Source organism: Mus pahari, chromosome 2 (genome assembly GCF_900095145.1).
Source record: "Mus pahari chromosome 2, PAHARI_EIJ_v1.1, whole genome shotgun sequence".
Classification (NCBI taxonomy): domain Eukaryota; kingdom Metazoa; phylum Chordata; class Mammalia; order Rodentia; family Muridae; genus Mus; species Mus pahari.
The window spans coordinates 151307560-151335501 of record NC_034591.1 but is presented as its reverse complement, the minus strand read 5'-3'; the positions used below and the strand labels follow the sequence as shown (position 1 = coordinate 151335501).

Genomic DNA, 27942 nt, shown 5'->3' with positions numbered 1-27942 from the left:
CCCCCTCCCCTTCTCCCCTCTGCCTCTCCTTTCCTTTTTCTTTTTCAAAAGTAAAATCAAGCCCAAGGCACTGTAAGTTCTAGGAACTGCACAAACAGGGAAGACCTTCCTCATTAAGAGGAAGGGACCGGGAGGTGGCTCAGCGCGAAGACTACACACCACTCTTGCGGAAGACCCGAGAGTGATTTGGATCAACCATATTGGTTGGATCAAAACTGCCTCTAACTCCTTCCCTGTGTCAATTTCCTGGTAGAACTTCCTCAGAGCCTTGTGAAGAGCAGAAATGGCTGGTTCAAGGACCATGTATGTGGCCTGTCTTGAGAGCACCTACTGTAGTCTTTCCCACGGCTGAGAACAGGGAAGGCCAGTCTGTCCACAGGAACCTCTATACTTCTCGCCAGTGAGCTCTCTGATGTCTCCTGAAAAAGGGTGGCAGAAGCCCTTCTCACACTGCTCACCCTCATAGAACCCCTTTGTCCTGTGCAGCCTCTGGTGGACGCAGAAACCCTTGAGCCACCCGAAGACCTTCCTGTGCTCCCCATGGGTATAGGGTTTCTCTCTGCTGTGAATCTGCTGGGGGATGTTTGAGGTTCTCTTTCGTAAAGTCCTTGCCACAGTTGTCAGTGGAGAAAGGCTTCTCTCCAGTGTGAACAACTTTGTGCCTCAGGGGTTTGATTTCTGTTTGAAGGCCTTCTTCCTGCAGTCGTTGCACACGTAGGGCCGGTGTTCAGTGTGGATTTTGTGATGCTTTGCCCAGCGGTCCTTTAAGCTGAAGGCCTGTCCCCATACCTCACAGCAGAAGGGCTTTTCACTTGTGTGATTTCTCTGGTGGCACAGAAGGTTTGAAACCCAGTGGAACGTCTGGCCACACTCGAAGCACTTAAAGGACCTGGTTCCAGTGTGGACTGTCTGGTGAGCAGGTGGTCGGCTATGACAGCTCAGGGCCTTCCCACAAATGCCACAGATAAATGGCTGTCCCTTTGCACCACTCTTGCCCTGCTCCTCGATGCCTGGCTGCTTCCTGTGGGATTTCCCACACATCTCGTTCTGGAAAGCTTCATGGTTGTCTATTTTCCTCCCAGAGGTAGCTCTGGGGAGGAGCACCTTACTGGATGTTAGGACACTCTTCCTCAAGGTAGCCCCTATCCTGGCTCCTGTTCGTAAATGGGTCCTCTCAGGCCGTGAATGGGTCCTCTCAGGCCGTGAATGGGTCCTTTCAGGAGTTTAAGACACCTTATGATCTATAGACTTTCTGCCTCCTGGGCAGACAGATACCTTTTTGTCCTTCCAGAAACTCCGATCTATTCCAGTCTTCAACCCATGGCTCATCCCACTGTTCCAGGTGAGAAATAAGGCCCGGTCTCCGGCCACAGCATCCCAGCACATTCAAGTTCCTGAAGTTCTCCAGCATCACATCGTGGTAGAAAGTTCTCTGCCTAGGACTGAGACACTCCCATTTTCCCCTGCAGAAGTACACAGCCACATCTCTGAAGGTCACTGTCACCTGACACACAGATGGCTCCAGGACTGCCTGCGGAAGTCACCGTTACCCCCGCTGTGAAGGAGCGCAGCCTGGTTGGAAGCAGCACTCCTGTCTAGCCTCATCAGGAGCAGCAGCAGCATCATCTGAGGGCGGCAGCGCAAGCGCAGTGGCGCGGAGCAGAGCAGCCTAGAGGAGGACACCAGTCTGGCTCCTTTATTCTTTTAATAAAAATATTTCATGTGTTTAGCTTTTGAATATAGGATCTACGTAGCCGAGGATGGTCTTGAACTTCTCATCTTTCTGCCTCTGCCTCCTAAGGGCTGGAGTGGTGGCCTAGCCTTAGCCTCAGCTCTGACTGACTGGGAGGGACCTGTCACCTCAAGATCCATAAAACACTCTGAAGGTTTGCTTACTTAGCAAAGGTTTTAAAACATCTGCCACAGGCCTGTCTTGCTGTGCTCAGCATTGGACATGTAATTATGAATACAGTCAACAGATCTGCTGGCCTCGTGGACCTTACATCTCTATGGGGGAATGATGAGTAAACCAATGCATAAATAATAATGCTGTGATGAAACAAATAATAATGCTGTGATGAAACTGTGAGATCAGCAGCCCTGGACAGATGTTAACTGGAAGAGTTCACACACATCACGAAGGATGTGCCTGAGAAGTGACATTTGGGTCGAGAATAAACATACTCCATGTCAGAAGACGTGATTGCTGGTTTTTAGGGAGGGAGAGGAGAGAAAGTTCTAGAGAATATGCTGAGTCTTTGGCTACTCCCTCAGTCCAGAGGTTTATGAACACTTACAGCATGCAGGTCTTTGAGAGACAAAGCCAGGCACTTTCTCTTAAAGATTTTCATGGGAAGAGGAGGAAACGTATCATGGTGAAGCAGGCCTAGTTAACTGTGTGGCTTATGCTACATGACAGACATACAGGGGGTTGTGAGTTAGGTTATGTGACAGGGGTCCCTCTATCTCTGGGTAGGGGAGTGGGACCTGTTTAACATAGGACCCACATCAACAATGTGATATACTTGGCCCAGGGGAGTGGCACTATTAGGAGGTGTGACCCTGTTGGATAGGTCTGTCACTGTGGGCATGGGCTTTAAGACCCTCATTCTAGCTGCCTGGAAGTCAGTATTCTGCTAGCAGCCTCCAGATGAAGATGGAGAACTCTCAGCTTCTCCTGCACCATGCCTGCCTGGATGCTGCCGTGTTCCCACCTTGATGATAATGGACTGAACCTCTGAACCTGTAAGCCAGTCCCAATTAAATGTTGTCCTTAAAAGAGTTGCCTTGGTCATGGTGTCTGTTCACAGCAGTAAAACCCTAAGACAAATACCATACAAGGAAAGATTTTGAAACATGATGAAGTGCTGCCTTAGTTAGGGCTTCACTGAGCTTGAGCATAGGAGACCTCAAAACCTGCCACCCACAATGACATACTTCCTCCAACAAGGCCTCACCTACTCCAACAAGGCCATAAGTCCTAATAGTGTACTTTCTATGGGCCAAGCATTCAAACACATGAGTCTGTTTGGGCCAGACTTATTCAAATCACATATTCCACTCCATGGCCCCTATAGGCTTGTAGATCCAATTTCCAAAGTCCCCAAAGTCCATCATAGTCTGTAGTGATTTGTATATGCTTGGCCCAGGGAGTGCCAAGCATATATCAAAAGGTGTGGACTTCTTGGAGTAGATGTATCACTGTGGTTGTGGGTTTTAAGACCATCATGCTAACTGCCTGGATTCCAGTATTCTGCTAGCAGCCTTCATATGAAGATGTAGAACTCTCAGCTCTGCTTGCACCATGCCTGCCTAGATATTGCCATGCTCCCACCTTGATTATAATGGACTGAACCTCTGAACCTGTAAGCCAGCCCCAATTAAATGCTATCCTTATGAGAGTTGCCTTGGTCATGGTGTCTGTTCACAGCAGTAAAACCCTAACTAAGACAGAAATTGGTACCAACATACTGGGGTATTCCTGTGAAAACTTTGACCATGTTTTGAGGAGGACCGTGGAAGGACTTTGGAACTTTGAGCTAGAAGAGCCATTGGGTGTTGAGAACTCTGTGGGATGTTCTGTAGGAGCTTGGAATATAATGTTGAGAACAGTGCAGAAGATGGGGGCCTGGCTCTTATCAGAGCCATTGCTATTTTTATTGTGAAGATTCTGTGGTTCTGGTTATCTGGGGCTGAAGAATCAGCTGTGATTAACAAGATACCAGAACTACTAAAGGGAACCTTTGCATGACTGGGACGATTGATGCTGGTTAACTGGAGCTAAGAAATGAGCAGAGATTAAGAAGAGACCAGCATCACTGAGGTGAAATCTTCTGGGAAATGTTTTCTGAGAGTATGGAGAAGCTGTGCTCCAGAGGCAGCTGACCACGCCCGTTCAGTCAGTCAACAGGTTCTCCAGTGCAAGCGTGAGGATTGTTAGAGTTTGACTTTGCTTTTGATTGTGACTGTGCCCTGATATTTTTCCCTCTTTGAAGTACGAAAATATTTTAGTGGAGCCCACAGTTAAGAGACTTTGAATTGTAAAAAGACTTTGAATTTTAAAGATATTGGATATTTTAAAGGGATTGAAATTTTAATATGTAAAGACTGTGGGACTTTTAAAGTTATTTAGATCTTGGGGATCAGTAAGAAAGTAAGGGTTAATAGTGGTGTGTTTGTGTGTCAAGTTGACAAGGGGATCAGTTGTACTGACTGGTTTTGTGCATCAACTTGACACAAGCTGGAGTTATCACAGAGAAAGTAGCCTCCCTTGAGGAAATGCCTCCATAAGAACAAGGTGTTTTCTCAATTAGTGATAAAGTGTGGGAGGGCCCAGCCCATTGTGGGTGGTGCCATCCCTGGGTTGGTGGTCACAGGTTCTATAAGAAAGCAAGCTGAGCAAGCCAGGGGAAGCAAGCCAGTAAGCAACACTCCTCCAAGGCCTCTGCATCAGCTCCTGCCTCAAGGTTCCTGCACTGTGTGAGTTTCTGTTCTGATTTCCTTCGGTGGTGAACAGCAATGTGGAAATGTAAGCTGAATAAACCCTTTCCTCCCCAACTTGCTTCTTGGTCATGATGTTTGTGCAGGAATAGAAACCCTGACTAAGACACATTCTCAACAATGTTTAAAAGTCCAAAGTCTTTTCTGAGATTCACGCAATCTGTTAACTGTAATCGCCTGTAAATCAAAATCTAAAAGCAGGTCACCTACTTCTAACACGCCGTGGCACAGGTTCCACATCGCTGGGAAGGGAGCACAGTGAGGAAATACTGAACCAAAGCAAGACCAAAACCGGCTGCGAAAACTCCAAACCCTGCATCTCCATGTCTGATGTCAACGTGCTCTTCAGACCTCCAACTCCTTTCAGCTGTGTTGACTGCGACACACTTCTTTTTGGGGCGCTTCCACTCCCTGTTACCAGCTTTCCTCAGCAGGTATCCAATGGCTCCCACATCTCTAACATCTTGGGGTCTCTAAGGCAACCCAAGCTTCACCTTCACACAATGGCCTCTCCAGGCCTCCATGCAGGGACACCCCTGGCACACTGGCCTCAGTGGCTTTTCTTAGTCACAGATGGGAATCCCATAACCCTTTACTTTTATCCTCGAGTCTAAAGCCAGAGCCATGTGGCTGAAGCTGCCACGTTCTGCTGCTTGCTGGGGTTGGAACATGGCCCTTCCCACAGTTACACCTTCATCAGCTCTCTGTTTTCTGAGGTTTCCTTCACTGCCTAAGCTTGGCCATCCTGGAACTCACTCTGTAGACCAGGCTGACCTTACCTCAGAGATAGACATGCCCCTGTCTCCTGAGTGTTGGGATTAGAGACTCCTTCTGCTGGCATAAAGGTATATACCACTACGCCTCGATCTGAGTTTTTCTTTAATTCCTTCCACAAGACAGAAGTTTAGCTGAGTGGTATCTTGTCCCAAGGTCACCACCCCATTGATTCCATTTAATATCCTTGAACATAGGATTTAGCTCCATGCCACTTCCTAGTTCCCCTTTAACTCTTGAACCATACATTTTGCATTTTTCCCTTCTAAACTTGTTCCAGCTCATCAAAATGCTCTTCATAAGAGTGAACCACAGGACAGAATCTATGATAGGCTGTTCTGAGATTTCCTTAGCCAATTCAGTTAATCTAAAACTCTTCACCTTAGCTTCAGGCAGACTAGAGCAAAAAGCAGCCACATGCTTCACCAAACTATCATAAGAATGACCTTTAAGAAATTTACAAAATACTTCTCCTCTGACACCTCCTGAGCCAGATCCCCGCAGTTCAAATTGCCCCCAGCACAACTGTCTTCCTTGGTTCTACGAGTGTGGTCCAGTAAACCCCCATTACTTGCCTAATCCAAATTCTCAAACTCCACAACCCTCCAAACGAAGGCATTGGCAACCTATCTCAGCAATACCCCAGTCCCTGGTACCAACTCTGTCTTAGTTGGGGTTCCTATTGCTTTGAAGAGACAGCATGATCAAGGCAGCTCTTATAAAGGACAACATTTAACTGGGGCTGGTTTGCAGGTTCAGAGTCCATTATCATCATGGCAGGAAGCTTGGCAGCATCCAGGCAGACATGATGCTGGAGGAGCTGAGAGTTCTACATCTTGATCTGCAGGCAACAAATGGGGCCTATGTTCCATACTGGGCAGAGCTTGACTTAGGAGACCTCAAAGCTCCCCCCTCCCCACAGTGACATACTTGCTCTAACAGTGCTACCCCTAACCCAAGAAGGCCTCACCTCCTAAAAGTGCCACTTACCATGGGCCAAGCATTCAAACACATGAGTCTGTGGGGATCAGTCCTATTCCAATCACCACAGGTACAATTACAATTTTCTGTTTTTGAAACACAATATCCTCCCAAAAGTGTACTGGGAGAGAGAGAAATGAGGGGTTGGAGCCAGGTGTGGTGCTGCGTGCCTGTAATCTTCCAGCATGTGGGGGATTGCATAGATGCTCAAAGACCAGGAGTTCAAGGTCTTCTTTAGCTACTGATGGAGTAAGAGTCCAGCCTGTACGGTATGAGACCATTGGAAGGGACATAGAATTGGGAAGTGTGTGAGAGGGACAGGCGTGAGAGAGGGAGGAAGAGAGAAAGAAGGGAAAGGGGAAAGGAGGAGAGAAAAGGAGAAAGGAAAAGGAAGAGGAAGAAAAAAAGGGAGGGAAGAGGGAGGAAAAAAAAGGGAGACAGATTGATTTTGAGTTGGGGCTGTCCAGCAAGAATTTTTAAAAAGCAAGGTTTTTACTCATGAGAATTCCATAGCATAACAATAGAATAGGGAGTAGGCATGGTTGAGAAATAAAAGCCATTTGTAACTTTAATTTGTTTCAAAACCTATTGTTAATGATGGTTCTTAAATGCTTTAACCTCCCTTTTAGCCCACCACCCACCAGAGATAGTGAGAAAGAAAGGATACAGGGAAGTGGATCTGTTTAGAAAGGTTCTTTGGAGCAACTCCCATCTGTGTTGGCTGGAAATCAGCAGGTCAGTTCTCAGGTTAGCAGTGGCAGCTCGATCCACTCGCAATACGTATACACACACGTATACACACGTATCCTCACGTATACACACAGCAGCAGTCCAGTTCGGTAGAGTCGGGATAGCAAACACGAATCAGCAGCAGTGACGTGACCTAGCGGAGATAGCCAGGCCTCAGCCTTGGCACAGGTTAGCAACAGGAGGGACCTGGAGGGACACCAGGAGCAGTTCTCAGCTGTGCCTCTTTCAGGGAAGGGAAAAATCAATGAAGACATGAGACCCACAAGTGTTGCACAGCGAGCTCTATAAGCAAGCCTCTGTCAGTGTCTGTCAAACATCACGTGCCCTCCACAGGTCTTGCCTCAGCACGTGCGTCAAGACACCGAGGCTCACCACCGGAAGTTACTTGGTGTGTTTCTCTCTATGGAGATCCGACAATTGTAGCTCAACTACACAATGTAAGGCAGACCAATAAATGCATGTCATTAGCAAAGAATCCCTCATTGTGAGTCCTTTCATGTGCTTGCCTCAGCTTTAGCAGAATATCCTCTCTCCTGTGTCTGCTTCAGCAAAACGTTCCCCTACAAATCTTAGGGGAGCCTTAGTTCTTTCACCTTAGTCTTTCACTTCAGCTAAGCGTTTCTCCACGTGTTTGCCCCAGCAAAGCACCACCCAACTGTCTTTCCAAAGAACTTAAGTTTCCACGTCAGCCCTTTTAAGTTTTTAACTCCTAGTCAGTGTATCCAAGGCCAGATCTGATGAACTCTATGTCAGTTAGATGGAATGGAGCTAAGCAGGAGATGACCTTTCCTGACCCAAGAGGAAGTCAGAGGAGGTGAGAGTGAGCGGCACCCACATTTGTGTGCATCCAGTTTCCCAGAATGTGTTGGATAAGCTGGGGGGGGGTAATCGAGGGGGAGCACTCAGGAATGTTGCCCCACCCTTCAAGCGGGACACTAGGAGTGGAGCAGCCCTGAGCAGACACACTGGGCGAAGTTGAGCACCAGTGTGACCCGAAGTGCTGGTTCTCCAAGGCCTGTGAGCAGCTGTCATTTTACCATCACTTATTTTTTCAGTTCTAGTATTCTAATGAAATATTTCCTTTTAAAGTGTGTGGGTAATAAATAAAGGCAGGCAATAGCAGTCCATTCAATTTCGTTCGATTCAAAAGAGAAAAAATTATTACCGAGTTTCAACATGATTCAATACAGCCCCGTTGGAAGGCGGGCCAACGAGCACGGTTGCAGGCTTGGCTGTCCTTGTTGGTTTTAGTTTGGAAACAGTTCAGCAAGCTTAGCCTTCATCTCGTTGGGAGTATAGGCATGCAACACCATGCCCCAGTGGAAACTAAGCTTGTTGGTTTGGGGAAGTTTGTGTTGTGAGGGTTTGTGTGTGTGTGTATGTGTGAGTATATTATGGTATATTGTGGTATATGCACATCTGTGTACCCATGTGTGCAGGTACACACACTTGTGTATTTGTAGAGAGGGAAGAGGAAGCTATCAGTAGTCCTCCTTACTCTTTCTATTCCTTTCAGGCAGTGTCTCCCATTGGCCCCGAAACTCACCTTTTCTTAAGGCAGGCTGACAGCCAGTGAGCCCTCCTGTTATAGGCGTGGGTCTAAGTCTCAGGTTTCTGCAGAAATATCCAGCTACTTGTGTCCTGGGACAAGAGATGCGTGGCCAGACATGGAAACAGAGACAGTTACTGAAGAGAAAGCACCCCTGAGAGGACGGGGTGGCCCATAAGCAGGAAAAGCCTTCACTGCAGGGGTTCTGGCCCACAAGTGCAGGATTACAGTTCACCCTTGCCTGTGCCTGTTACATCAGCTTTTCTCGGGCATGCTTAGTTGATTGTTTGAAATCTTGGGATGGAAGGGTTGCCAGTCCTTGCCAGCTGGTTTCTTGTATGTTAATCTTGATACAGCAGTGTAAAAGTCTCTACTCTTCTGCCACACCAGGGAACCTGTCTCTCCATCAGTGCTGGGGCGACCGGCTGGGATCTGTAGTACTCTTGACCGATGAGCCACCTCTCCAGCCCGTTTTGGGGGAGATTTTGTTTGTTTGAGTGGATGGCTCCATAGTGGCTTATTGTTTTGTAGAAGGTTGTACTTAGCTGGGTGTGGTGGTACAAGCCTTTAATCCCAGCACTTGGAGACAGAGGGAGGCGAATTTCTGAGTTCAAGGCCAGCCTGGTCTACAGAGTGAGTTCCAGGACAGCCAGGGCTACACAGAGAAACCCTGTCTCGAAAAACCAAAAAAAAAAAAAAAAAAAAGATTTGAACTTTGTTTTTGAGAAAAAGTCTCCCTTAGTCTAGGCTGAACCTTGAAATTGATATGTAGCCAGAGATGACCTTGAGCTCCTGATTCTTCTGACTCCAACTCCCAAGCAATAGCGTTACAAGCATGTGCCACCATGCCTGGTTTGATTATTTCTTGCTTAGGGCTTAAATGCATAGTTTAACCTGGCCTCAGACTTCCTTCCTCAGCCTCCTAAATACTGAATTATAAGTGTTTACCACTCTGGGCTGCAAGTTCAAAGTTTTCTTTTCTTCTTTTCTTTTTGATTTATTAGGAATTGGGCAGACATACGTGCAGACAAAACACCCAAACATATTTTACAAGTTAAAACATATTAATGTGCGATACACTTTTAATCCTAGCATTCAGAAGGCAGAGGCAGGCTTATCACTGTGAGTTCTAGGCTAGCCAGGGCTACATAGTGAGATCTTATCCTGAAAAGAAATATTATTGAGCATTATATGAATGTACAAACAAATTATACTTGTATAGAATTAAACATCTTAGAGCCTGTTTTTAAATATTATATCATTTCACATATTCTATGAGTCCTAGTTGTCTTTGTGTTGTCTTAACAGACTATGACAAGCTGGACAGTTCATAAGGACATTTCTTTCTCACAGTGCTGGAGGCTGCCTACCACAGACATCTAATCTCTGCAGACTGAGAAGCCTGGTGCAGACCTGAGTGAAGTGTCGCCTTGGCTCACTCAGTCACCACAGGGTGGTGGTGTTTTGGAAGACTGTGGAATATTTAGGTGGAGCCTCCATGTGAGCCAGGACAAACCCTGTCTCACTAAGGATGCTTCTTTTCAGGTATTTGGTCATAGGGAAAAGAAGCTGGATTATCTTAGTTTGTTTCTGTGTTGCTGTGATAAAACACTGACCCAGACCGCCCTTGGGACAGCGCGGGTTATCTCATTTTCTAGTTCGTCACTGTGGGAAGCCAAGGCAGGGACTGAAGCAGAGGGCATGGAGCAGTGTTGCTTACTGGCTTTCTCAGTTACCTTCCCATACCTAGTAAACTAGTAATGAGTTATTTATTTTTATGCAATGTAAGTGCATGTGCGGTGCCCATGGTCGCCAGGAGAGGGCCTGGGATCCCTTGAAAGTAGAATTTCAGAAGGCAGTGGACCACCAGGTGCGTGTTGGGAACTGAACATTAGTCCCCTGTAAGAGCAACCAATACTCTTAGCTGCTCAGTTGTTGCTCCAGCCCCATGATAACTTTGCTATACAGCCCAGGCTCACTTGTCTAGAGGTGACTCCACCCACAGTGGGCTGGGCCCTCCTAAACCAATTGTTAGTTTAAAAAATGCCTCACAGACACACACACAGCCATAGGCTAAACTGATCCAAGCCATTCCTCCTTTGAGGTTCCCTCCTCCCAGGTGATTCTGAATTGTGCTGAGCTGACATCTGAAGCTATGGAAGACCACAACCTCTGTAGCTGTATTATAGAGCAATAGTGATAAAAACTGCATGGTATTGGTACAGTGACAGGCAGGTAGATCAATGGAATAGAATTGAAGACCCAGAAATGAACCCACACACCTGTGGTCACTTGATCTTTGATAAAGGAGCTAAAAACCATCCAGTGGAAAGAAGACAGCATTTTCAACAAATGGCACTGGTTCAACTGGAGGTCAGCATGTAGAAAAATGCCAGTTGATCCATTCTTATCTCCTTTTACAAAGCTCAAGTCCAAGTAGATCAAGGACCTCCATATAAAATCAGATATACTGAATCTAATAGAAGAGAAAGTAGGGAAAAGCCTAGAACACATGGGCTCAGGGGAAAATTTTCTGAACTATTCTAAAGCCAACTATTGGACTGAGCATGGGGTCCCCAATGGAGGAGTTGAAGAAGGGACTGAGGAGCTGAGGGGGTTTGCAACCCTAAGGAAGGAGCAACATTGTCAATAGGCCAGACCCCTGGAGCTCCTGGGGACTGGACCACCAACCAAATAGTATATATGGAAGGACCAGTGGCTTTGGTTACATATGTGGCAGAGGATGGCCTTGTTGGACATCAGTGGAAGGAATGGCCCTTGGGTCTGAGGGGGTTAGATGCCCCAGTGTAGGGGAATGTCAGGGCTGGAAGGTGGGAGTGGGTGGATGGGTGAAGGAGCACCCTCACAGAGGCAGTGGGAGGGGGAATGGAATAGGGGGTTTCTGGAGGGGAGACCTGGAAAGGGTATAATATTTGAAATATAAATAAAGAAAATATCCAATAAAAGGGGAAAAAAGAAAAAAAACAAAAAAGCATAGAAATAAACATATTCATAATATTTTTTTAATAAATGACTACGACCTCCTTGCTTTGTCACCTCAAGGTAGGGACAGAGGGTGAGTGAGGGTAAGAGGGAACAAGAGACAGGGTGTGTCCTCATGCCCACTGATTTTCATTATGAATCCAATCACTGTGACTTAAACAAGTGCTCTGCCCCACCCCCCAGCACAGTTGTACTGGGATAGAATTCTAAACACAGGATTTTGAGATGTGGAGGTATATGCAAGCACATCTGTGAGAACATCGCAGTATGTCAGTGTGCACTCTGTATCATGTCCATGTGATGACTGCAGCATGTCTGTGTGAGTGCTGCAGCACTTCAGTGTGAGCATTGCACAATCAGTGTGAAAGCTACAGTCTGTTGGTGTGAACTCTGTAGCATATCAGTGTGAGTGCCACAACACATCAGTGTGAAAGGCACAGACAGCATGTAGGTATGATCACCACAGCACGTCAGTGTGAACTCTGCACATGTCCGTGTGAATGTCACAGCACATTAGTGTGAACTTGGCAGCATGGCAGTGTGAACACTGCAGCACATTGGTGTGAACTCTGTAGTACATTGGTGTGAGTGCCATAGCACGTCTATGTGAACACTGAAGCATGTCAGTGTGAGCACCATGGCACATCAGAGAGCATGCAGTGGGATGTTGGTATGAGTGCCACGGTGCATCAGTGCCAGTACCACAGCATATTGGTGTGAATGCTGCAGTATGTCACTGTAGCATACCATTGGGAGCACTGCAGCATACCAGTGTGAATTCTGCAGCATATCAGTGTGAGTGCTGCAACACATCAGTGTGAAGTCTGCAGCATGTCAGTGTAAACTCTGAAGCATGTCAGTGTGAACTCTGCAACACGTCAGTGTGAAGTGTGAAGCACATCAGTGTGAGTGCTGCAACACATCAGTGTGAAGTGTGAAGCACATCAGTGTGAGTGCTGCAACACATCAGTGTGAACTTTGCAGCATGACAGTGTGAACTATGCAGGACCTAAGTATGAACTTTGAAGCACATCAGTGTGAGCGCTGCTGCATGCTTTATTCTGGTACTGCAGACAATATGAGCACTGTGTTATGTCAGTGTGAGTGCTGCAACACATCAGTGTGAACTCTGCAGCATCTCAGTGTGTACTCTGAAGCATGTCAGTGTGAGCACTGCTGCACATTTTGTTCTGGTACAGCAGACAATGTGAGCACTGTGCTATGTCAGTGTGAGTGCTGCAGCACGACAGTGTGAACTGCAGCACTCTCTTGTCACTGTTGTCATTGGTTTTATATTTACTTCTGACTGTGCTTCAGACACACAGTGTTATTGATAACTACAGTCAGTTTATTGATAAATAATCAATGTTAAAGAAAACACACAGAAAAGGACCAAATTTAGAGTGCATAATTTGTCTTGACATAAATGCAGACCAGTGGGAACATAGTAACAGGCTTTTGCTCTCCCCAGTAACATAGATATAGGCCAGATTAGACCAGATTAAAAGTAGATAAAGGCCAGTTTACTAGGAGGCAGCCCTCAGGTAGGTTCATTGATCCCACAGGTGGAGGTTACTGAAGTCACACATCCAGGCTAAATAAGGCAAGGGGATTTTTATAGAGTTTAGGCTAGGGGTGATGACGTGCATGCCAGCTAGGAGCTGGGACTGTGTCCTTCACGGTCAAAAACTGAGTCCCTGGGGAGGCACTCTTGGCTGGGTTGCTGGAAACAGGCAAGAGGTGATGACTTATTTGCCTGGAAGGTGTTTTCTCTACGTGGGCGGGGCAGGGCGGGGTTTCTAAGCAGGATGGGAGTGGGGTGGGGAGGGAGTGTGGGGTAGGGGGAAGGGTAGGGTGGAGTATGTTTTCTTTGTGTGGGAGGGGTTGGGGGATGGAGGGGAGATGGGGTTTCCCAGCTTGTGCAGGGGACGAACAGGGATTCGAGGCTAACACACAGCACTAAGGTAATGAACAGAACTGTCACTTCCACAAGTTCCCTCATGCCTCTTTGTAATCTGTCCCTCCCGTTTCCCTTTGTTGGGTTTCTTCTATGATAACCTGCCAGTGTGGGGAGTTTTACTGCCTTTAAGGCCATCTGCAGTTGGGCAGACTATAGGATTGCGTGGAATCGTAGAGCTCCATCCTTCCTGATGCCATTACTTCAGACCTAACTGGACTATATTCTGAATGTCATCACAACCCCCCTACACACGTCCTGGACAAAACAGTCAGACCCAAGTCAATCCAAATATGGTTTGCAATTTAGGACCTGGGTTGCTAGTGTGAGTCACAGACCAGCCCAGAGCCTGGGCCTCTCTAACAGAGGATGCCTGTGTGTTCTCGGTTAGGGAACAGTGGTCAAACCTGCGAACGGTTTCACCTGCTGAGGCGTATTGCTGGCTAGACATTCAGTCTTCTAGTCCTTTCCTGTGGGTAGTTTACTGCACAAGGAGGAACCAAATCCTACTCAGTGGGATATGTGGTAAGACCTTCTTCAGTGGAGTTCCTTGTTTTGGCTCCCTGGAGAACTCTAGCCACCGTGTCTTCCCGAGTACTCCATGTCCCCACAGAGGCAATGTTAATAATCCATCGCCTAGATATGGAAGACTCTGGGAATGCAGTTCGCAGTGGTCACACTCTGGTGAAGTCGGAAGCATTATCTGGTAGAGGATTTGTTAGTCCCTAAGAAGTGGGACAGTGGGTGGAGGAAGGTGTCACCAGTGCAAGTGTCATCGACTGGGGAGATAGGATTATAGCCATAGGCGAGTAGGTGAACACAGAGGCTCTGGATTAAGGCTTTAGGCAGCGCAATAATAATAGTCTATCTCTAGACCTACTTTAGACACTATGAACTGTGGGCCTTCCTTTAGCCATTCTTTCCCTGTAGGAAACAGGGTGCAACTCTTAGAGACCCCTTAAGTATCACCTTACTCTTGCCCAAAAGGTAGATAGAGTGTTCATGGCCTACAGGACCCGATGTTCTCAGGATCACATTTTTTTTTTAAACATTTTTTTTAAAGATTTATTTATTTATTATATGTAAGTACACTGTAGCTGTCTTCAGACACTCCAGAAGAGGAAGTCAGATCTTGTTATGGATGGTTATGAGCCAGCATGTGGTTGCTGGGATTTGAACTCCAGACCTTCGGAAGAGCAGTCGGGTGCTCTTACCCACTGAGCCATCTCACCAGCCCTCAGGATCACATTTAAGAACTCCAGCAGCTTTGAAAACGGGGCAGACTGCCGTATTGATTCCATGTCCTTGGCCTGCGAAGCTCACTAGCCCACCTTTTGCTTTCACTTCTCTAGGGAACCCCACTGTCATATAAGAGTATTAGCTCACTCATTTCATTCCTGTAGGACATAGGATCGAGCGTAGCCACTGCAAAAAGGGGAGAAAAAAACTACCCTGTTGGGCAGTGGTTCTCAACCTTCCTATTGCGGCGGCCCTTTAATATAGTCCCTCACGTTGTGGCGACCTGACCCCCAACCATCAAATTATTTCACGGCTACCTCGTAACTGTAATTTTACTACTGTTGTTTTGCTCTGAAGGGGTTGGGACCCACAGGTTGAGAACCATTGCTGTTGGGTGAAGCTTGCTTTGCGGTGGACGCATAGGTGGGGTGTAGGATACGCGGGCAAGTGTAGATGGATGGGAAGAGGTGACAGACAGTGTGGCGAGATGCAGGAGTGGAGGCAGTTAGTTGGGTCTGTCACAGAGGCCTGGCAAGAAGCAACTAACGGAGGGTTGGCAACAAGTAGGGCCCCAGAGGGTGATCCAAGAGCATTGCAGATCTAGAGGGGCAGTCAGCATCCTGCATCAAGGCTTGCTGACAACACAGAATAAATAAAGATGAATCACTCCCCAGGGCACCATATTAGCCCTCCCAGGTGCCCTGCCCAGCATTGGCTCCCTGGACCCAGAGTTTTGGATCAGAAACTATTGGCAGTCGGTGGAGTCTAAATTATTCATGAGTTCTGTGGCTTAACAGCTTGCTGAAGCCACACTTCCATTCTTTACACTTTTTATAGGAGTGCTGTTTGCATGTGACAGGGGGTGGGGGGTGGGGTGGCTCTCCCTCATGAAGGCAACAACATGGAGCAGGGAAGCAATCTAGGGGGAGGACGGAGGAACTGTGCCCGGTGCATGATGGGTCTTAAGATGTTGCGTTCAGAGATACACAGTGAAGCAAGGGACCGGTATACAAACACACAGAGCAAGTATGTGCTTCTGGTGTCCAATCTGATGGTTTGGGGGGTCCATCCCCACATTTCCATGTTGTCCAGTAACCACTCCTTCCTGACGCTGCCCCCTGCCCACCCGCAGCTGAACTCTGTGGCTAGGAGCTGACTCTTAGGCATCCCTGCATCCCTGGATCCCAGCAGTGATGGATGATAAAGGTTCATCCTTTCCTTATCCAGCAAGTTCTATTCTAGAAGTCTTTATAATTAGAAATTCTCTCACAGCAAACATCATCTCTTTCTTTTCTAAGTAGGAAGTAACTCAGAACAGCACTAGCGGGCGTTTAGTAACTGTTGATGATGGTAATGATGAATTGGGTTTCCATGGCAACATGCACTTATTCGAACAGTGGTTCTTGGACCCTGGGAAATATGGAAAGAATCATATACTTCTCCCCTCATTGGGAGAAAAAAATGTATTTCTGGTCAGCTGTTTTTTTTTTTTTTTTCCCAAATAGGTTTATTCTAAGTAGTTGAACTCACTTTCTTTGTGCTGTGAGTTATAATGATATCAGCTTCAGGGATAGTCTCCGAGGTTAGGGATGGTGGGGGGTGGAAGGAAGGGAGGTGGGGAGGGAAGGAGGGGGACAGAGAGAGGTGGGAAATGAGGGCGGTGGCTTGTTAGAAAATATGGATAGCAACCCATTTTTAGCACAGTTTCCTCTTTGTCCCTTCATGATCCCGTTCTGGTCTTTATCGACCCAGTCAAATCCTCCTCATACCCAGATATAGCCTCCCTATCTATACAGACAATACTGAAAATGTTTCACCGGATTGGCTAGATGGCTCAGCAGTTAAGAGTGCTGGCTGTTCTTCTCCGGGGTTCCCAGTACCTGTGACTCCAGATCTAGAGAATCTGACACCCTCTCTGGCCTCCATGGGCATCCACACACGTGGCATCCACTCACACAGACACATGCGTCTACATAAATAAAATAAAATAAAATAAATATAATTTTCTAAAAGAAGAGAAAATGTGCGGGAATCAGTTTAAAAAAGAAAATGTGTGGGAACCAAAGTTATTTCTAGGTGGTATTCATCCAGGAAGGAGCCTCAGCGGGATCATACCGCCTTTCCTTGTTGCTAGGAGCTGAATAAACAGTGGTTTATCACTGTTATGCGGTGTCTACCAGAGAAGACCACTTGGACGCGGGCTCAAGCCGATAGAAAGTTTTATTAGGTTGGGCAGTGGTGGCGCACACCTTTAATCCCAGCACTTGGAGACAGAGGCAGGTGGATTTCTGAGTTCGAGGCCAGCCTGATCTACAAAGTGAGTTCCAGGACAGCCAAGGCTATACAGAGAAACCCTGTCTCAAAAAAAAAAAAAAAAAAAAAAAAAAAGTTTTATTAGCTGGTCAGTGACTACAGCGGGTGTTTGGGACCCGAGTACAGTTCCAAGCCTTTGTGAGCTTTTAGGCACAAAAACCACACCATGGGCTGATACGCCTTAGTTATGAAGAAGTGAAACTTCAGCAGCTGAAAGGCAAGATTAGTATATTTAGAGACTTTCCCAAAACTATGGACTTTGATGGGCTTTGGAGGTGTTGCTGCCTGTGTGTTGCATCCGGAGGCTGAATAGCACTTCCATCAAGGAGTTAGTTGTGCCAGTGTCCGGGGCTACTAAGGTCTGGGTACCTGTTACATCACTTCCATTCTGTCCCTCAGCCAACCAGGGCTGGTCTTTGGTGACAATCATGGTTAACCACTGTGCTGGCAGTTTTCTGCCAACTTGACACAAACTGGAATTTTCTGGGAAGAGGGACTATCAATTTGAGAGAATGCCTCCCTCACATTGGCCTGTTGGCAAGTCTATAGGCATTTTCTTCATTACGGATTAATGAGGGAGGGCCCAGCCCACTGTGGGTGGTGCTATTCCTAGGCAGGCGGTTCTGGATGGTATAAGAGAGCAGGTTGAACAAACCAAGGGAGAGCAAATCGGTAAGCACAGTTCCTTCCATGAGAGCTGGAGGTGCTCTGTGTGTGTGCTCATGTGCTCGCGCACACACGCGTGCGCGCACACACACACACACACACACACACACACACACACACGCCCTGATATAAAGAGGAAATAAGGAAGAGCACTGCTGCCTGCCTGCCTTCCCTTATTGCTGGTGAGTGCATCCATTCTGATATTGTCACTGCCACCATCCTTGGGCTCCTTCAGACAATGATGATGATGATGATGATTCTTCAGGGATTATCCTGGTCCTCAGGATCAGCCTGGGACTGCTGAGGTATCCAGCCTCATGGGCCGAGCAACTACTGCGTTTTAGTCTCCCCAGTACACAGACTGTTAATATTGGACTATGCAAGCCCTTCCAGAAATAAGCTACTCTAATAGATCCTCTTTTAAAATATATTTATTCTGCTGGGTGTAGTGTTGCATGCCTTTAATCCCAGCAGCTTGGGAGGTAGAGACGGGCAAAGCTTTGTGAATTTGAGGCTAGCTTGTTCTACACAAATTGAGTTCCAGGATAACAAAGGCTGTTACATAGAGAAATCCCATCTCAAGAATTTTGTTCTTTAAAAAATGTATTTATTCTACCAGGTCTTTTTTTCTAGAGAATTCCAATGCAACATCTTCCTAGACACAGTCTAAAATTATTCAAATAAATATATATACATATTCTCTCCCCCAACCCAGACATGCTAAGAAAAATACTCTGTACTCTGTGTAAAAGATCATTTTATACTAGTTCATCACCATCTGCCTTGCTCACTAGCTAGAGAATTCTCGGTAGCATGGATGAGCTTCGCATCAGTCAGGCCCTCTGGGTAACAACCAGCCATGGACTATCAGCAGCACACACAAAGGAGCAATTGTTTCTCCATGTGCATTGTGGGGCTGTGATTTGGGCCACAGGTCTGAGGATGAAATGAGGCACCTTTGTCCTTTGGTGGAGCAGGAGACACCTGGCTCTGTTGTTCTCACTAGGGTACCAGACACAAGCAAACACACTTATTATCTAAACTCACGCTGAGTCTCTGCTCACAGCTCACCTACAGACATCTTATTGGCTATCACATGGCAATTTGCCCTGATAGACCCATAGTCCAGAAGGAAAGACGTTTCCTTTATCCACCCTGATACCACAACAAGGTCCTAGATGCATAATATTGCTTCAGGTAGTTGACGCCATTATAATTCAATCTACCACAATATCAATTTTATCTTTTACCAGCTGTTTATGAATGGACACTAAATTCACTCTTCACCCTTTGTATAACTATATGAGTCAAGTTAATCCCATCTCTGAGCTCCCATTCCACCAAGATAATGGAAATTCACTCCATCTTTATTAGGACAGGCATTTCTCTGTGCAGTACCCCAACGCTAGGGTCATGTGCAAGTTAAATGCCAAAGAAGCCCTTCAATTCCCCACTATTGGTCTCTACCAGCAGCCACGGAGGCAGGGTCCAAGACACACGATCTTCTCAGGACCCACGCTGCTGTGATTCTCATGTCATGGGACCTGTGCTTCATGTCCAGCCTACAATAATAGTAATTCTTCTTTTTAAAAGTTTTAAAAAGATTTATTTATTTATTATATAAGTACACTGTAGCTGTCGTTAGACACACCAGAAGAGGGCATCCAGTTTTCATTACAGATGGTTGTGAGCAGCCATGTGTTTACTGGGATTTAAATTCAGGACCTCCAAAAGACCAGTCAGTGCTCTTAACCACTGAGCCATCTCTCCAGCCCCCTTTTAAAATTTTATTGATTCTTTGTGAATGCTTCATCATGCCACCGAATCCCACTCATCTTTCCTTTCCTGTCTGCCCTCTGCCCTTGGAACCTACTCCATAAAATAAAATAAAATAAAATAAGATGTAACACCACCACCACCACTACCATGAATAATAAAAACCGTCTTGTCATGGAAGCTGTAGTATATCACCCAGTGTACCCTTTTGTCCATACATCTTCACTTGCAAATGATCGTTGCAATGAGTCATTGGTCTGTTTCAAAGCCTCTGGCTTCTGCTACTGTTATTAAGACTGGGGACTCATGGGGACTCCTCTCAGATATCCTGTTGTTGCCCTGTGCTTTGGAGATCCCACAGATTTGGAGCTGTAGGACTGGCCCTTTCACATGTTCCAGCAGATCACAGATAGGATCGACGTTGGGGTGGGCTAACTCAAAGCTCTGATCTGGGCCTGGGAGGTAGCTGAGTTGGTCAGCCTGCCTGCTCTCCTGTGCCCACACAACCAGGGTGAGTTCTGTGGCACTGCCCTGGCTAGCTCACCCAGTGCCACAACTGGCAAGAGACAGGGTCAGTTCTCCTGCTTGCCTGCCCTCAGGCTGCCCCATCTGTGCCCCCTTCCACCAGGGCCAGCTCTCCTGTGCTGCCCAGGCGAGGTGCAGGGTCAGCTCTCCCATGTGCTGCAGCCAGTGAGGGGCAGGGATGGCTCTCCTGCTCTTATGACCTCAGGGCCACCTCTCCCACTTGCTGTAGGTGACAAAGGGCGAGGCACAGCAAGGTATTTCTCTCTCACTCAAACCATATCATGACAAACTAGGGGCAGGGCCAGTTCTCCAGTGCTCCCACCCTTGGGGCTCACCAGCTCCCTGCCATCAGGGCCAGCTCTTCTGTGCTGCCCAGGCAGGGAACAGGGCCAGCTCAGCACAGTGCCTTAGGCAACAGTCCAGACCAGGGACATTTGCATGGCCTTTGGTGATAACACAGGCCTGAGATATTAACACAAGTTGCCACAGGACCATGGATCCAGACACTGTCCTTGGCAACATAATGGGCCCACATGTCCCTATGGCCTCAGGTGGCAGTCCAGACATTTGCTTGGCTTTTAGTGGTTACTTAGGCCACAGGGATCGACACAGACCCCTGTTGCAGAAGGGGTCACAGACTCAGACATGGCCCTTGGCAGCAGTCAGGGCCAGGATCTCACCATGGTCTCCTCATAGCTCCGTGTTTCTCAATGAGGTCAAGTCCCCAGTCCTGTCTTTGTCCACTGTACAAAGCCATGAGCTTTGTTTTCTCTTTCATCTCTCCACTGCCCACTCCATTTTCCCCATCTTTCCACCACACATTTGTCCATCTTAGTGGTGTCTGCAGCAAGTGCCTGGGTGTCTGATTTTTGGGCTACCCTGGGCCAGTATGGCTGGGGTGGCCAAGGTGGGCCAATAGTAATTCTTTTTATGGGTACCATGATCTTACTTGGATGTGTTTTAACAAAAGTGGAATATTATTTGTTTATCTTTCAAGATTTATTATTGTAGACTATGTGCCCATGTGTGGGTACGTGCACATGAATACCCGTGCCTGTGAGGCCAGAGATGTTGGATCACCTACCCCTGGAGCTAGAGTTACGGGTAACTGAGAACTGTCCGACATGAGAGCTGAAAATCGAACTCAGGTCCTCTGCAACAGCAGTGGGCTTCCTCAAGTGCTGAGCCATCTTTCCAGTCTCAACAGCAGAGCATTAAAAACAGTTTTTTTTTCACATTTTCATTTGTTTATATTTTTATGTGTAAGTACGTGGGTCTCAGGTGCCATGGCAAATCTATGAAGACTGAAGGACTTCTGGGAGTCCCCTGAAGAGCAGCTGGCGCTCTTAGCCCACAGGCCATCTCGGACCTCTGAGCTCTGTCCTCTTTGCTTCCTATGCAAGCGCTTGGCTTGCAGAGCCATCTCCCCAGGCCCCGTTTGCATCTTCAGCTCATGTTTCCTTCAACCCTCTGGACTCTGCCGTTTGCCTGGAGTGGGTTACTCTTCCCTTCCCCGGTGAGTCTGGGTGTTAGTTATTTCTTCAGATATCACCCTCTCTGGAAAAATCACTTGGCTCTCAATCTTGGTTTGAACACTGATCTGAGAGTTCAGGACACCTCGGATTTCTTTTACCAAAGAATTTTGGACACCACGCTGTAAACTGAATCCCCCAAGGAGGCAGAGCAATTGTGGAAGGTGGGAACCGTGTCTTTTATCCCTAAATCTTCAGCCCAGAAATAGATTAGCTAATTGGTCGGGCTCTCAGTTAATTACTGCCTCTCAGCGAGTGTACGAAGCATGCCAGTGATGCTGGAGATTTGCGATCAAGCCCTACCTCTTCTGGGGCTATTTTGATGTATCAGAGAAATATGATATTAAGACTTAGATCCAAGGAAGAGCCAGAACATGGAGCACTGCAAGCAGGCCCAAATGTAAGAGGAGGCATCTGCCTCAGGTCTTGGCAGAGCTCCTTGCCTCCCTCTAATCTGTTCTTTTATCCAGCAGATGTCTGCAGACTGCAACCTCACGATGATTAATAATGCAAGGAGTGGGGAAGGGAATAGGTTTGTGCTTGGGACCCAAATTTTTCCATCCCTGTGTGTGACATTAAGTTTGCTTTCTCTTGTTAAGGTGTATGCCTAAGTAGGCTTATTTACGAATAACTGTGGAGTTGTTAGTATAATTACAGATTATAGGAGAAATGGCTCACGGTATACTGTCAGAGACTAGCAGAGAATGGGGGGAAGGAGTCAAAGAAAGTAAGAGGGTTTTTAGGAGAAGGAAGTAGTTGGATTAGAGAAATATTAAAATGAGAAGAAAGCTCACAAAGTGTTGAAGTTGCTTTTAATCTTTATATTTTTATATTTATTTGTTGATTGATTTTTGGCGCTTAGAATCAGACCTAGGGCCTTGTACAAACCAGGGAAGCTCTTGCCTACTGAGCTACATTGCCAGCTCTTGATTTCTTGATACAAGGTCTCATGATACAGCCCAGGCTGACTTTGAATTGGTCATCTTCATGCATCTCTGCTGAGATAGAAGGCGTGAACCACTATAGCTGGTCTTAGTATGTTTATCGACTTGGTTATGGTTCTGAAGAGCTAACCATGACTCTGACGGGGTCTCTGGGACTCTTGTGAAGGACTTGAGATCCAAATTAAAAGCTGTATGTTCTCAATCATTAGAAATTAAGACTACAACTAAGTATATGACAATTCCTATAGTGAAAAGATCGGTAGGGCCAGCGGGGTGGCACATTTGTGATTCCAACCCTTGGGAAGTGGACAGAGGAAGGTTTAGTTCTGAAGCTTGTCCTCATCTTGTGGTGAGTTTGAGGCCAGCCTCGGCTACATGAGACACTGCCTCACCCCTCCCACTCCAAATCAAAATGATTGGTAATGGATCTTGAACTGTTGTTGCTGGTCCTGGGATGGGCACTCTAATTTTGTATTTCTTTTTCTTTTCTTTTTCTTTTTCTTTTTTTTTTTTTTTCGTTTTTCGAGAAAGGGTTTCTTTGTGTAGCCCTGGCTGTCCTGGAACTCATTCTGTAGACCAGGCTGGCCTCGAACTCAGAAATCTGCCTGCCTCTGCTTCCTGAGTGCTGGGATTAAAGCTGTGCGCCACCACGCCCGGCTTAATTTTGTATTTCTTAATACATTCTAAGGTACAGAGAGTTTTGAGCTTATACCATCCATGCTGCTATAGGAAAATAACCCTGCTTTTCAGATGCATAAGTGAGACTTGGGTTCAGGGAATTAAACTGGTTCAATTAGACGAGCTGTCGCATCCCATGGCCTTGGTGCAATGCTTTCTTTTCTGTGCTATGAAGAAAGAAAGCATATCCAAGAGGAAGGATAGAGAAGGAACACATATTAGTTACTTTTGGGGAGATGTTCAACATAACCGCTCATCGGCGGTAACATTTATCCTGGACCATGTTTTCAGAAGGCATCAGGACATCACCACAGAGAGTGGTGGCAGCAGGCACCTGTGACCAGGCTCACTGTCACATAACTGCAGACCAGGAAGTAGAGATCCAGCCCCTAATCACCTACTTCCCCTAGACAGTTTCCAACGCCTAAAATTTTGCTACCCTATGAAAAAGTGTTTAAAACACAATCATTGCTGAAGATATCACAAACTTTAGTCATGGGACATAGAAGAACATAGGTGGAACTGAGCTGTAAGCATCGTCCAGCTGCCCAGCTTTCATGGGTCTGGAAGGTTCAGGCTATTGGAGAAGCATCACTGTTGACCCTGCATGCTACATTATCTACCTGCCAGGTAAGATGTGCCAGCTGGTGCAGAAGGGGCACAATTGTGATGAGCAGAACCAGTCACCTTCTGATTGGATTTGAGACCTACTTCCCAGGAGGGCATTCATTTCTGGGTAAGACCTAGGGCCCAGAAGGGAAGCCACTGCTATTGTTTTGCTAAATGAACCTGGTGTGTTCATCCAATTGGCTTCTGAATGTTTGTGTGTATCCCTATAGGTTACTGCTGCTGTGGTCAGAGAAGCAATGTTTTGTCGTGGGGTGGCAGTCACTTCGGAGAGTACTGACTGGTCTAAGTGTTGAGAAGAAGTGACTGTTGAATAGTTAGCCCTAAATGAGACTTCTCCTTCTTGAAATGCAAGGTGGAAGGGGGATGGGGGGAGAAAAGAAAAGGAGAGGGGAGGGGGCTTTTTTTTAGGTCATATGCATATACAAAGAAGACATGAGAATGGAAGAGGAGGCTGTTTAAAAGAGGGAGGGGATCAGAGTGAGTGGGGAGGGGCCAAAGCACAGTGACAGAAGATGAACATAATCAAAGTATTCATGCTTGAAAATGCTGCAATGAAACCCATTATTAAGTATAATTAATATATGCTAATAAAAATGTAAAAATTCAAAAAATATCCCATGAGCCTTTAGGATCCAAGTGATAGCAGGTGAGATATCGGATCTTAAACAAGTATTTCCTAGAAGCAAAGAAAACGGCGGACGGGGCTGGGAGCAAAGCTGGACCCTGTCTGACAGTATTTGAATGGAGGGTTCTGGATGTGGGGTTTGGCTCTGGTCAAACGATGTTGTCTCACCATTGAACAAAGCCTCCTGATTCACTGAGTCACTTAGATGGCCGGAAGCAGTGGCTGGGTCATTAAGAGCAATTCCTACTCTTGCAGAGGATTTGGGTTCAGTTCCCAGCACCAGCATGGCAGCTCATCAATATCTGAAACTTCAGTTCTAAGGGGATTTGGTGTCCTCTTTTGGCCTCTTTAGGTACATATATGATGCCCATGTATATATGACAGGCAAGACATGTATACATAAGGAATAAAAGTAAATCTTAAAGAGAGATGCATCTTGATTCACATTCAGAGCAGAATGACAATTATGTTTTGAGGGATGGACATAGGAAGGCACTTTAAGGTTTTAGATCAAAGAATGAACTTCATTTTCTCCAAACACCAGAAAAAAGAACAGAACACACATTTAATAAATGCATTTAGTGCCGTCCTTGATTCATTAGAGTGTTATCTTCTACATAGTGCAGGAAAAAAAAAAACATACACATTTGCTGTAGGGAAAATTCTTCATCTGGTTGTAATAGTGTAAACATTTATTTCAAAATGTGGTTACACTCTTTATTATTTGGGAATCTCACATCATTCATGCCAGTCACAGTCCTATGTCCACCCCCTCTTAAGTGGACACTCCCCCCCCCCAAAAAAAATACCCAAGTCTATTTTATGTTGTCTGTCTACTCGATGGGGCATGGTCAAAGTCCTAATAGCCAGTCCTCCAAGGGCAGGTAAGTCTTTCTCCACCTTTCCTTCCTCTGGAAGCCATCAACTGTGGAGAGTCATTCAGCAGCTTGTGAGGGGCAGGGCCAGCTCATCCCTGTCTATAGACATCAACACAGTTTCAGTAGTCAGTCCAGACCATGAACATCTGCATGGCCTTCGGTGGTAACACGAACCTCAGACATACACAGCCCCTGGCCAAATCGGGTGCATAGACCCAGTCATGGCCCTCAGAGGCTGCATGGACTCTGAGTCTCAGCATGGTCTCAAGTAGCTACACAGGCCACTCCTACCAGCATGGCTTAGGACAGCAAAGCCGGAGGTCACCACCAAGGCATCAGTCAGAGGCACGGACTGCATACGTCCACAGGGACCCCAGGCTTCATCATGGCCAGGGGCAGCAGCATGGACCACAGACACCAACATGGCCTCTGGTGGCATCCTAGACCAAGTGGTCCTTTCCCCATCCAGGGCCTCCACCATTACCCAGAGCCAGGGCAATCCCAACTCTGGCTAGCATGTTCCATGGGCTAAGTCTGTATCTGCGTAAGCGCCAGGCTGCTGCACACCGCTGTGTCGACTCCACTCTCTGACTTTCTCATCTTCCCATCTCTCCATGGAGCATTTGTTCATCGTAGTGATGCCCAATACCCGGACCAGAAAGGCATGGTGGCTTGGCTTGTTTCTGCCGTGTGTGTGCGTGTGTGTGTGTGTGTGTGTGTGTGTACACGTGCACACATATGCTGCAGTACATATGTGGCATATGGAAGACAACTTTTAGTAGGTGGTTCTATTCTACCCTGTGGATCCTGGGGATAGAACCCTGGTCCTCAGGCTTGGCAGTGGACACCTACTAAGCCATCTTGTCAGCCCTAATGTGGAGATTTAAACATTATTCACCACTTCCTATTTAGTCTCATTAGTAGGCTGAGGACCATTAAGCCCAGAGAAAGGATATTCTGTGGAAATTCCATGTAGTTAAATGGAAAAAAAAACTCTGGGTTTTGGCAGGTATTATGGGTGAACTATTAAGCATTCTGTCTACACTAATTATGAGAGACTTCATATTAAATATTTACAATTAGCCCAATTTTTACAGTGTCATGAAGTTTAATGTAAATAACAAGTTCAAATTTGTACAGGCAAAACACAGTGGGAGTTAAAATAGGCGAGTTAGCTGAGAGATGCTTGGATGCAAGGTTCAGATACTGAAGATTTCTAAGTAGTATTTGTAAAAAAGGTTTTTTTCTTGTGTGTGTGTGTGTGTGTGTGTGTGTGTGTTCAACAGTATGTGTGTCATGTGCATGCAGTGCCTATAGAGGGCAGAAGAGGGCATCTGGTCCCCCAGAGCTAGAGTTAACAGTTGAGGCAGTTTTAAGCCAACCAATGTAGATATTGTGAACCAACCCAGGTTCTCTGCAAGAGCAGTACATGCTTTTACTGTTGAGTCATTTCCCCAGATCTCTAAGTAGTCATAAAACAAGCAATGTACACTGTTCCCTGGAAGTCTCTGGAATTTAAGGATGTGTTACCTGAATTTTAGATGTGAAAGGCTTCTAGGCTTGCAAATGAGAACAAGTTTGGGTGCATTCTCTCTATCTGTCACTAGGTGGAGTCCGCGCACCAATAAGCCATGCAGGTTTGGGGAGTGAATAGCATTTATTCTAGGAAGTCAGGGAGCCAGGAAGGTTGGTTTTGATTAAAGTGCTAAAAAGCTCACTCCCTCTGACAGCTGGCTTTATTTCTTTTCTGGATAATATAGACGAGGAAGATGAGTGGTCTCCGGAGGTGTAGAGAACTGCAAAAGCCAAGAGTTATGTGGGACCAAGGCATGATCAACGAATCCTGGTCTTTCCCAGGGCGGACATAACGATCTGATGTGTGGCTGGGCTGTGGACCTTGGGCTGAGGGAGCAGACCGCACCAGCACTCTGCCCTGTGTGCTCTGCCTGCCTTCAGCCCTTCAACCTTTCACATTACATAATGCTGAGCACACCTAATGTTTCCAGTGGAAATAGCTAAAATGAAGACAGTGGTGTTATCATGGGAACATACGCATGCACAACACTTGCCAGTTGTAGAGCACCTTCTCTTGTACTCAGCCTGGAGGTAGGTGGACGTCCTCACTGGGGACAGATCTTCTTGAACCAAAGAACATAGGATAAGGATCGGAAGGTTGGCCACTCTTCCTCTATCTCACAGTCTTCGAAGAAGTCAGGGCTCCCTAGAGAAATGAGTCAGGCTCACCCCACCCCTCCCGTCTATCCCTCCTTCCCTCCCTCTCCATCTATGCTTTCCATATCTATCATACCACCCATCCATCTATCACCTATCCCTATATAATTAGCCATTTATTTCTCTACTATTGATCTCTTATCTGTCATATTTAGCTATTTCTATTATCTATCATCTATCTATCTATCTATCTGTCTGTCTGTCTGTCTGTCTGTCTGTCTATGTATCTACGATCTCCTATTGTCTGACTGCCTGCCTATCTTCTATTAATATCTATCTTCCTTCTATCTTCCAGCTATCTATCTATCTATCTATCTATCTATCTATCTATCTATCTATCTATCTATCTAGTCTATCTTCAATCTACTTTCTGCCTATCAATATCTATCT

General features: G+C 46.4%; 1 pseudogene; it reads right to left on the bottom strand.

Annotated features, from left to right (window-relative positions):
• Positions 1-385: 385 nt before the first annotated feature.
• LOC110316947 overlaps positions 386-27942 on the bottom strand; it is a 61646-nt pseudogene continuing 34089 nt past the window's right edge.